The sequence below is a fragment of the Sminthopsis crassicaudata genome, chromosome 3, assembly GCF_048593235.1.
Source record: "Sminthopsis crassicaudata isolate SCR6 chromosome 3, ASM4859323v1, whole genome shotgun sequence".
Taxonomy (NCBI): domain Eukaryota; kingdom Metazoa; phylum Chordata; class Mammalia; order Dasyuromorphia; family Dasyuridae; genus Sminthopsis; species Sminthopsis crassicaudata.
In genome coordinates this window covers 547,358,016-547,370,139 of record NC_133619.1, presented here as the reverse complement: position 1 = coordinate 547,370,139, position 12,124 = coordinate 547,358,016, and the positions used below count along the sequence as shown (strand labels likewise).

General features: G+C 36.9%; 1 long non-coding RNA gene across 1 annotated transcript in view; it reads right to left on the bottom strand.

Annotated features, from left to right (window-relative positions):
- LOC141563447 (uncharacterized) overlaps positions 1–12,124 on the bottom strand; it is an 89,030-nt gene that overhangs the window by 52,049 nt on the left and 24,857 nt on the right. Inside the window, exon 2 of the long non-coding RNA XR_012488421.1 lies at positions 9,626–9,682. This is a non-coding gene — a long non-coding RNA (uncharacterized LOC141563447). The remainder of the gene's footprint in view (positions 1–9,625; positions 9,683–12,124) is intronic.

The window sequence follows — 12,124 nt, the reverse complement described above, 5'->3', positions numbered from 1 at the left end:
GTAAAAGATCTATAAAGTTAATAGCCTATGAACTCAAATATCACCTCTTCCATAGACTTCTCAAAGTCAGGCTAACCTTTTTACCTCAGAATCCCCAAAGTACTCTGTTTATCCTCCTATGGAGTATTTATGATGTATTATTTGTATTATCATTACAAGTGCACTTCATATTGTTCCTTATAAATTTAAGCTCTTTGAAGAACTCCTAGAGCGCTATTTACTACTCTCTAATGTATTTATGATGTATTATAATCACAAATGTCCTTCATATTTTTTCCCTATTAAACTGAAGTTCCATGCAGGCAGACTATTTTACCCAAGGATCTCTTTCTCCTGGAGTTTAGCACAGTGCTCTGGACAGACATATTGGGCACTGAATAAATGTTAGGTGATTGCTGTGATTTCTTTTATAGGATCAAGCAATCACCTCTAAAGTTTCTAAAATTTTTCCAAAAGAAGCAGAAAGGAAATTCAAAGGTTAAAGTTAAGAGATGGCAATACTGTACTATTTTTTTTTTTAAAGTAATTGACTTAACAAAGCAAATCCAAGACAAATAACAAATTCAACCTCCCAGTTATCAGTAAGACACAAGCATGACACAGTGACAAAGCCAACCTTCAACATCAGGTAATAAAAAAATACAAAAACCAGGTGGGTTGGCAAGGTTTGTCAGGCCAGTGTTTAATTAGGCAGAAAGTAGGATGCAGACAACTCAATTAATTCCATCCTCTGGAAGAAACCGAAAGTCAAGATAAGGTTGACTGAAGACAGATGCAAAGCATAGCTTGATATAAACAGTAGGATATAACAAAGGGAATCTATAGTTTCAAGGAGGATGTGGACCATTCCACACCCTGCCCCCACTGGAAAGCTCTTCCAAGAGGCCCACACAAAGGAAGAGCTGTCAAAGCCATACCAAAGCAGAAAGGTCAGACTATGAAGGAAATACATTATTTATTTTACTTAAAACAAAGTTTCAGTGGTTAGTCCTGTGCAACTCACCAAGAACACAGTAGCCCTGATTCTTAAAATGACTATGACAGCATTCAATATTGGAGCACTAGTAAAACTCCAACCACATAAACTGCATCCAACCAAATCTTGAATTTTTTTTTTTAATTCATTTTTCCAAATTATCCCTTCCCTCCCTCCACTCCCTCCCCTTGATGACAGGCAATCCCATACATTTTACATGTGTTACAATATAACCTAGATACAATATATGTGTGTAAATACCATTTTCTTGTTGCACATTAAGTATTAGATTCCGAAGGTATAAGTAACCTGGGTAGATAGACAGTAGTGCTAACAATTTACATTCGCTTCCCAGTGTTCCTTCTCTGGGTATAGTTATTTCTGTCCATCATTGATCAACTGGAAGTGAGTTGGATCTTCTTTATGTTGAAGATTTCCACTTCCATCAAAATACATCCTCATACAGTATTGTTGTTGAAGTGTATAGTGATCTTCTGGTTCTGCTCATTTCACTCAGCATCAGTTGATTTAAGTCTCTCCAGGCCTCTCTGTATTCCTCCTGCTGGTCATTTCTTACAGAGCAATAATATTCCATAACCTTCATATACCATAATTTACCCAACCATTCTCCAACTGATGGACATCCATTCAACTTCCAGTTTCTAGCTACAACAAAAAGAGCTGACACAAACATTTGGGCACATACAGGTCCCTTTCCACTCTTTAGTATTTCTTTGGGATATAATCCCAATAACAGCAATGCTGGGTCAAAGGGTATGCACAGTTTGACAACTTTTTGGGCATAGTTCCAAATTGCTCTCCAGAATGGCTGGATTCTTTCACAACTCCACCAACAATGTATCAGTGTCCCAGTTTTCCCACATCCCCTCCAACATTCATCATTATTTGTTCCTGTCATTTTAGCCAATCTGACAGGTGTGTAGTGGTATCTCAGAGTTGTCTTAATTTGCATTTCTCTGATCAGTAGTGATTTGGAACACTTTTTCATATGAGTGGAAATAGTTTCAATTTCATCATCTGAGAATTGTCTGTTCATATCTCTTGACCATTTATCAATTGGAGAATGGTTTGGTTTCCTATAAATTAGTGTCAGTTCTCTATATATTTTGGAAATGAGACCTTTGTCAGAACCTTTACTTTTAAAAATATTTTCCCAATTTGTTACTTCCCTTCTAATCTTGTTTGCATTAGTATTGTTTGTACAGAAACTTTTTAGTTTGATGTAATCAAACTCTTCTATTTTGTGATCAATAATGATCTCTAGTTCTCCTCTGGTCATAAATTCCTTCCTCCTCCACAGGTCTGAGAGGTAGACTATCCTCTGTTTCTCTAATCTATTTATTATCTCACTCTTTATGCCTAAATCATGGACCCATTTTGATCTTATCTTGGTATATGGGTTGTTAAGTGTGGATCCATATCTAATTTCTGCCATACTAATTTCCAGTTTTCCCAACAGTTTCTTCCGAATAATGAATTTTTGTCCCTAATGTTGGTATCTTTGGGTTTGTCAAAGATTAGATTGCTATAGATGTACCCTTTTTTGTCCTTTGTATCTAATCTGTTCCACTGATCTACCGTTCTATTTCTTAGCCAGTACCAAATGGTCCAAATCTTGAATTTAACTCAATCCCAACCCATCAGCCTTATTTTTATTGCTCAGTCAATTTTCATTTTCAGTTGGGTCTTACTCTTTGTGATCTCATTTGGCGTTTTCTTGGCAAAGATATTGAAATGGTTTGTATTTTTCTTCTTCAGCTCATTTTACAAATAAGGAAACTAAGACAAATTGGGTTAAGTGCTAGTAAGTATCTGAGGTTGGATTTGAACCACTAAAGATGAGGCTTCCTGACTCCAGGCCCAGTGAGTGCTCTGTGCATCATGGCACCACCTAGCTGTCCTCATCTCTGACTTTCTATTAGAACACATCTACAAAAACGTACCATTAAAAGTGTACAGCTAGGGAGAACCATTTAAATGAGACTTAATGAGCAGGAGAGAAAGTGTGGTCTAACCCGTGGGGACTGGACATTGAATACCTCCCTGGATTCATATCCCTCCTATGACATTTAATAATTGTATGATCCTGTGAAGTCACAATTCCTTAGAGCTTGAAATAACTCTCTAAAAGCCTTTAAATTATGAATGGGTTTCAGATCAGTGAAGGGGAGTCCTCACATGAACAGAATCACAGGTCTCTGACATACAAAGGCAGAAGACAATTTAGGAACAATTGAAAAAAAAAAAAAAAAAGGAAAGGGAAAAAAATAGCTAGGTAAAGGGATCATATATGTCCCTTTTCAGAAATGTATAATGATCTGAACTTCCTTAAGCTCATGCTTAGGTCCCTACAAAGGAAATGAAATATTCTACAATCAGATTATCCCCTAGACAGGGATTTCTTCATTGGGGGTGTGTGTGTGTGTGTGTGTGTGTGTGTGTGTGTGTGTGTGTGTGTGTTTACCCTTTAGCAATCAGATGAAGCCTACAGACTTCAGAGTAATGTTTTTTTTTTAATACATTAAAATTAAAGTCACAGAATTGCAAAGGAGAGCAATTATACTGAAATACATTCATCAAAATATTTTTTAAAACAAATTCCTAGACACCCAAGTTAAGAATCCCTGCCCTACAATAATTTAACAGCAGGATAGAGCTGAAGAGTCCATCAGTTATGATAATATGATGATAAATGCTACTGGGTCTATGTGTTAGGTACTATGCTAAGTGCTTTATAAAAATCATCTCATTTGATCCTCACAACAACCTTAGGGGATAGATACTATTATTATTTCCATTTTACAGATGAGGAAAATGAGGCAGACAAAAATCTTGCCTAAGGTCCCAGAGCCAGTATGAGAGATGGTATTTGCACTCAGATCTTCCTGACTCCAGACCCAGTGCTCTATTCACCCTAACCACTAGCTTTTTTAGAGATCAAATCTAAACTCATTTTATAGATACAAGAACTGAAATCTAGACAAGTTGATTTGTCCTAATTCATCTAACTAGTTGGTGGCAGAGCAAGAACAAAACCCTGTACTGAATACATGGGACAAAAGAAAGAAATTGGTGAAAAATAATCAACTATTTTAGAAAGACATTACTTTTAATCTACCCCTCTCCTTAGGTGTGGTACAGGAGTAAGAGAATCTGGTTCTAATGCCCTCTTAGCTAATTATCATCTGGGTATTTCTGAGCAATTCATCTTTCTCTGGGCCTGAGTTTCTTTTGGGTGTAGAGATAGTATCAAGAGCATTAGATTTGCATTTTTTAATTTTATGGAACAAATGTTTCCATAACTTAATGTGATAATAAAAGATGATCTATTGTGTACAACTTGCTTTAGTTTCTTCATCTTCAAAACCAGGAAGTTGAACTAAATGGCCCCTCCCCCTCTGAGTTTATGACCAAATTGTCCTTTTCTCCCAAGAGTCCTTACTGAATAGGATATACAGAACAGGGGACCTGAACTTTCCAAAGGGAAACCAGACTCTGACCTAGGTAAACAGAAGAACAGATACCCATTTTAAGAACCAAAGGATAAGTAAAACCAGGCACCTTGGAAACACTATCTATTCCCTTGGACCTTTCACATTTCAAATGTTTATTTTTATGTAGATAGTTCTGAGAATAGACTCACATAGGGGGACTATGGTAAATGACTTTAGCACGCAGTTTTTATCTGATCTACTGATGGCAGGATTTGCTTTGCTTTGCTTTGTTAGGCTGCCTCCAAAATACTAGATGATGCATTTTCTGTTTTAATAGTTGATATTGTTATTTCTGTTTCAGCAGGGAAATGTCACCTTTTGATTCCAGAAAGTTCTTTGTTTTTTTCTAAGACTATTTTTTTCTTGCAAATCCCTTTACTGATAGCAGTTTCCAAGAACCTAATTAATTAAATCCTTCCCAAAAAAACCTCTATTTCCCACCCCAATCACCAACCCCCACTACAAACACCAGAAATCACTTTTAATTAATAGTTTTAGAAAGTTACCTATATATATCAGGGGCAAGTCTCAAACTGAATCCAGGTCTTCCTGGTCCTGAAGACAATATTCTCTCCATTATATCCCACTCTCTTTTCTTAGTTAACAAATATATATGTATGTATTTTTTTAATTGGCTAGGTTCAAATGGTGATACAAAGTTTGGCTAAGATACTGTCCCTATCTTGTGGAACTTACAGCCTAGCATGACAAAACAGTAAGAACATAGGTAACTATATGAAAGAGGGAACATTCTAAAAGATACCACATAGTCAAATGCAAAAAGGATCATGATCAGTTAGTGGAGAAGGGCCTAGATGGTGTTGTAGATATAACAATGGACTTAAAGCCAGGAAAATCCAACTTAGAATCTTGCCTAAACTAATTTAAAATCGCACCAAAAATTTTGGGACACTTGTATATGTAAAAAAGGTTTTGCAAATCTATAAGGTTATATAAATGGTAGCTGGGACAATTACTAAGCAGGGGGTAGAAATCAGTGATCATGGAGAAGTCAGTATCTGAACTGGCTTTTAAGAGATGGATCAGAATTTTTGAAAAGGTAAGGAGAAAAGGAAAAAGTCAATCCATACACGGAGAATAGTGGAAGAAGCAGAAAAACTCAGTAAATCAAATGCTGTAAATCATTCTGTTTTTCCAATATTGGACTATCTATCACTTTTCCTACCTGACATTAGTCTACTGGCTCCATCAACCGAGAGCTTCACTAACTCTGAAAAGTCAGAAAGAAGTGATTTTCACAGAATCAGAGTTCCTAAAGTCCTAAAATATAACCTTTCATCTGTAGTTTCCTCTAAAAACACAGCATGGTCCCTGGCTCACTCAAAAGCTCACTGGCTTTTGGAGGCAGAGGACCTAAGTTCAAATCCCACTTCTCACATTTAGTATCTGTGCCCTTGAACAAATAGTTGGGCCTGCTTCATCATTGCTCACATTTATCCCATATGGCTTTTGAGGTCCCTTCCAACTTCAGTTCATTCATCTTTACAAAGTACAAAGAAAGACACCAATTCAGTAGTTTAAAAATGCAGAAAATATTGAGACTTTAGAGATTTGAGTTCAGCACTACCTTAACCTCAAAACACTAAGGTGAACCTGAACTGAGGAAAGAGTCTAAAGTTTTATGAGTCCTTTATGATATAAAATATGCCTACTTACTTGCATAATTTTCCCCAAACTCTGGAAAAAAAGATGTTAATGATTAAAAGGACAACGGGGGAGGGGAGGAGGAGGAGGAGGAGGAGGAGGAGAAGGAAATCTGAGTTTCACTTAGGTGATCCTGTTTCTTGTGCGGATTATAGCCAGGGGAAAAAAAAAAAGTTATTCTTCCTTTCTTGCCATTCTGGCTGGATTCCCTTTTGGAACACAATGATTGAAAGTTTAATAAGAGCAGCTGAAAAACAGTAAACAGTAGTTTCACAGTCTTTTTTTTACTTTCAGAAAACAGACTTTTAATTAAACACCTCTTTGGTTGTTCTTACCAAGCCTTTAAAAGTTCAGGACTGCTATTGTTGATGGCAATACCAAGAGGAAAAGGATAATGGAGGGGTTGAGGGAGAGAAAGGAGTTGTAGAAAAAAAAAGTATCCTGTTTCTCCTTAAAAATGGGGACAAGTGCAGGGGGCAAAGAGAAAAAAGTGGATTTTTCAGGTAAATATGGCAACATGTTAGGTGTAAATTTTTTAGACTTAGTATAAACAGGAATTTATATGGGGAATGAGCTACTTAAGTACTCAACCAGAGCTACATTTGAGTGAAAAATAACAAAAAGTTTCATTCAATTCAATTCCGTAAACATGTATTAAACCCACTATGCTAAGCATTGGGGATACAGAAAAAGAGGCAAAAGACAGTCCCGGTCCTCTAGGAGTTAGGGGAGAATCTGAAAACACATACATACAAAGATATATACAAGATAAATAGCAAGTAGCAAAGGGAAGGTCCTGGAATTAAGAGGAGTTGGAGAAAGCTTCTTATAGGAAATGGGAATTTAGTTCAGTTTTAAAGGAAACCAGAGAGGTTAGGAGTAGTAGAGAAAATGGAGCAAACTCACTGAACTACCGCAAATCCTGGGTCCTGTTAGATTATACCAAGTTAGAATCCAATGCAATCCTGCACACTTTTAGAAGTTCCTTAATCAATTTTAAACCAACTCCACTAAATAGTGATATCTTGACACTTGAATAGTGAGGTATATCCAGAACTCAAAGCTCTGGTGACTTCAATTTGCAGAGTTCATCAAGACTTTAGAAAGATCTTCATTAGCAAAGTTAAAATATGAGATGACTGCAAAAGAATGAAAAAACCAGATTCACCCAAAATTAAAAATTGGAGCAGTCACTAAGAGCCAATGATTTTCATAATATACCACAGAACTAGTTAGGGGGAAAAAAGATGCAGTCCTTTTCCTGAGGGTTTTTAAAAACCTCTATACTGCTCCCTAGAAAGCAGAACTCAAGTGCTTCATTACCCTCAGACTCTTAACACTTTATAAATACCCATATGACCAACCAGGGAGTGCTTGCTGCCTGCTTCCCCAGTAAACCAGTCCAACAGGATTTGATCCGGAAATTAAATATTCATGTAGCTGTGGTCACATTCCCTTCAAAATAGATATCAATGACCTAGTTATTCTGCAAGCACAGTTTTCTCATATCCAAGAAATGCTAAGACAGAAAGGCAAGCTCATTGTTAGGCAACAATCCCACTCTCAAACATGTAATTCATGTAAGACATTGTATATCAAAAGAAAACAATACTCAAATGTTCATCCCATCAAAAGATTCATTTATTATTCACTAGTTATGAGTCACAAAGAACATCAGAGTTGATCAACAAATATCTGTGTATGCCATGTAAATTTATTGTATGTTTATAATTTGTGGTTATAAAAATTATACTTGCATGATATTATCAAGTTAGTCACTTGAATATTTGGAGACCCATCCTTCACATCTATAAAAAGAGCGGGCTAGATTAAAGCACCTCTGAGGTCCCTTGCTGATATCAATCTATGAGCCATTTTGATGATGTGTCTACAAGGAGTAGATGGAACGAGGTGGCAGATTTCCAATAAATTGTGATGGAAAGAGCCATCTGCACCCAGAGAGAGGATTGTAGGGATTGAGTATGGAACACAACATACTATTTTCACTTTTTTCTTTTTATTTGCCTGCATTTTATTTTCTTTTTCATTTTTTTTTTCCTTTTTGATCTGATTTTTCTTGGGCAACATGATAATTGTGGAAATATGTACAGAAGAATTGCATATATTTAACATATATTGGATTACTTGCCATCTAGGGGAGGAAGTGTGAGGGAAGGAAGGGAAAAAACTTGGAATACAAGGTTTTGCAAAGTTGAATGTTGAAGATTATGCATATATTTTAGAAATAAAAAGCTTTAAAAGAAAAAGAAAAAAGAAAGATGGCATAGGGTGAAAGTTACAGGTGGCAGAAGAAGAAAAGAAAAATAAAATGAATGATCATGTATAGCAAATTATAAGGCTCAGATATTTCAAGAGACTAAATGGCTTGAATTAGGAGTGACTGGTCAGGGAAGATGTAGAAAATAGGGAAAAGAGGAAATCTAAAGGTCAAAGATGATGGCCCCCAAAACTGACAAAGAGAAGCTAGTGGCCCCAGAAAGCTAAGAGAGGAGGTATAGTGACAGAGTTGGGAAGACCTCAGTTGAATCTTGCCTCAGATACTTAATAGCTATCTGACCTGAGCTAAGTAAATGAACTTCTGCCTCACTTTTTTCAGTTTAGAAAATGGATAATAGCACCAACTTCCTAAGGTTGTTGTGAGACTCAACATGTAAGTGTTTTGCAGAACATAAAGCGCTACACGTTAGCTACTGTTATTATTCTCATTCTCAGTAATTCATGTGAAAATCAAATCAGAAAATTGAAAGATGTATCTGTCTTCTACTATATGGCAACTTTCCACAAAAATGTTGAGAAACATTGTTACTCATTAATAAAGGGGCCTTGCCTGAGCCTAGGGGGGAAAAAAACCCTAGACAAGGGATTCTTAACAGAAGATCCATGAACTTTTAAAATATTTTAATAATTGTTTCAATATAATTTATTTTCTTTGCAATCCTATGCATTTTATTGAATACATTTTAAAACTTTAACCTTTGAAAAAGGTTCTTGCACTAGTCCTTGGCATTGTCCAGTGCTTCATCAAGAAGTAGTCATTTTATCAATGGAAATGACATTAAAGAAGAGACATTAACATGTGTACAACTGCTGTACCCAGAGGACCATGAGACTTTTCCACCAAACTTGAAAGCTGAATTCTTCAATATGTATTGTCTCCCTCCATTATAAGGTTAAGTTTCTTAAAAGGATTATATATTTATTTCCCCATGTTATGTACAATAGCTTAGCATTTAGGAAGCCCTTAATAAATACCCTAAAGTACTCATTCATTCAGAGGGAGCCCATCAAATATAAAAAAGAATAAGGACTGATGCATAGAATCTTCAGGACTGTCTAGCAACTTCTTTACATAAATTTAAAGTTGGATAACTTTAGGTTTTCCTTATCTTACCTGGCTATTAATATGAAAACTAATCAGTATACAGTACAGGATGAGCTGAAGACTCACCAGCCAGAAAACCCAGGAAATTCCAGGTGGCCCAAAGCTCTTCTCTGACCCACTAACCTGCAAAACAAAAATACACACACTGTTTAAAAAGGCACCCTCTCTTAGGACCTCAAAAAACAGAGACTTAGTTTAAAACAAGCATGAAAGGTCATGCAACTTAAGAAGGAAAGAACTACATGATGTTCACCAACTGGATACTTGCCACTAGATAGGCCTGCAACAAAGATTTTTAAAAGCCTGACAAGAAAATTATCACCATAGCGGCTTTCTTTCTCAGAAAAATGTTAACCCTGGGAGGAAAATTAAGCAGTAGGAGATGTGCTGAGTATGGAACAGGACTAGGAATGAACTGCTTCACACAAGGACCAGTTCTTAGCAAAAGAAGAATTAGAAACACTAGCAATGTAGGTTTCTGCAGATTTGGAAAATGAGAGTCACAAGATCAAGTCTCCAGCTGGAAGGCTTTCTCAGAGGCCCACCTTACTTTACTGATGAAGAAGGTAAGGTCCAGGGATGTAACCTAAATTAGAAGCTAATGTGAACTAGATCTTCTGACTGCTGAACTGTTAGGATTACAAGGTGAGAACTCAGGTTGTCTGGGCAATTCTCTAGCTCAGAATTCACACCTTTAGTTCCAGCCTTTAGGGGGAGTTTACACCTTTGAACTTCTGAGGAGGAGGAGTTTGCATGTTTAAAAGAAGTTTGCACCTTTAAGAGGAGCAAGTTCATTGGTTGAAGTATTTCCCCAAACCCTGTTGAGTTCTCACTACAATCTCTGCGAGGATAAAAGAGGGCAGCATTGGGTATGGAGAGTAGTCGAGTCTGGGACAGAGTTGGGACGGCAGGCTGGAAGGAGAGAGTCTGGCTGGGAGATTGAGTTGAGACGGCAATCCCCAAGGATAACTTAGAGACAACTGGACCTTTACAATTCAAGAACTTTACAATTTGGCACCCACAACGTGGGGCAAGGACTTTTGCTTATCCTGACAAGGACTTATTCTGAGCCCTTCAGAGGAGCTAGCCCGGACCTTCACACTGAACCATTTCCAGTTCCAAACCTGGAACTATATTTCAGTTTCTCTATAAACTGAAGGAAAGACTAGGCCCCCCTCCTCCTCATGTTGGGGAATATGCCAGGGATCAGATCACATCAGCAAAGCTTTTGAACTCCTCTGAAACTATGAATTGCCATTCTATTATTTAAAAGGCAGCTCTTCTTAAAGCACTATATGGCAAAGGAAAGCTTTCCATAAATAACTCAGAAAATGGATTAGGTATCTAGCAAACATATTTGTAACACACACTCATTTTTCATCCAAGAATATTCTCCACAACTCCCCAGGTGTGCTGTCCTAAGTGAGGAAGATATAAGTGAGTGGGCCCCTAGAAGCAGAACCATTTCAATCTGACAGAACAGCAAAGAAAAAAATGGCAGCTTCCAACAAAGGGATATTCTATTTTCATATTTCCTTATTCATAACTCTTTTCTAAATCTGTGCTCCCTAGAGAGGTCACTGTCTGGAGCACACAAACATCCCAGAATCAGGACTGATAGGATATTTCTGTGAGTCTATGAAAAGCAATCACTGGCCCTCAAAGATGCAACTAATCCCCCAGGTGTCTGTACCCCACTGTCCCAAAGACTGTACTAACAGTAGCATAATTGTAATCTCAGATCTGCCTACACTGTGGGTGTGCAATCCTTGTACCACAAACTCTTTCTCCCTATTTCATATCCCACAGTGATTATTGTTGTTTGAGTTCAGTCATGTCCAAAATCTTTGTGGGAGTCACTCTTTGTGACTCCATTTAGGACTTTCTTGGCAAAGATACTCAAATAATTCATCATTTCCTTCTGCAGCTCATTTTACAAATGAGAAACCGAGGCAAACATAGTTACATGACTTACCCAGAATCACATAGTTAGTGTTTGAGGACAGATTTTAACTTTGAAAGATGAGCCTTTCTGACCCCAGTCCTGATACTCTTATTTACTGTGCCACCTCAACACAGTGATTATTACAAACTTTTTATTCTCTTCATTTATTCAACTACATTTCCTACTCTTCATCCAATTATGATTGTCTCCCACTCTACTGGGGAGAATGAGGGTAATGGAAGGTGTTATCCCTCAAGTTCTACCACCTCTTTGCTTTAAAATATATCTTTACCATTCAAAATAACAGTCGATAGTATAAAATATTTGGGAATATATCTACCAAAGGAGAGTCAGGAATTATATGAGCAAAATTACAAAACACTTGCCACAAAAATAAAGTCAGATTTAAATAATTGGAAAGACATTCAGTGTTCTTGGATAGGCCGAGCAAATATAATAAAGATGACAATACTCCCCAAACTAATCTATTTATTTAGTGCTATACCAATCAGACTCCCAAGAAACTATTTTAATGACCTAGAAAAAATAACAACAAAATTCATATGGAAGAATAAAAGGTCGAGAATTGCAAGGGAACTAATGAAAAAAAAGTCAGAGGA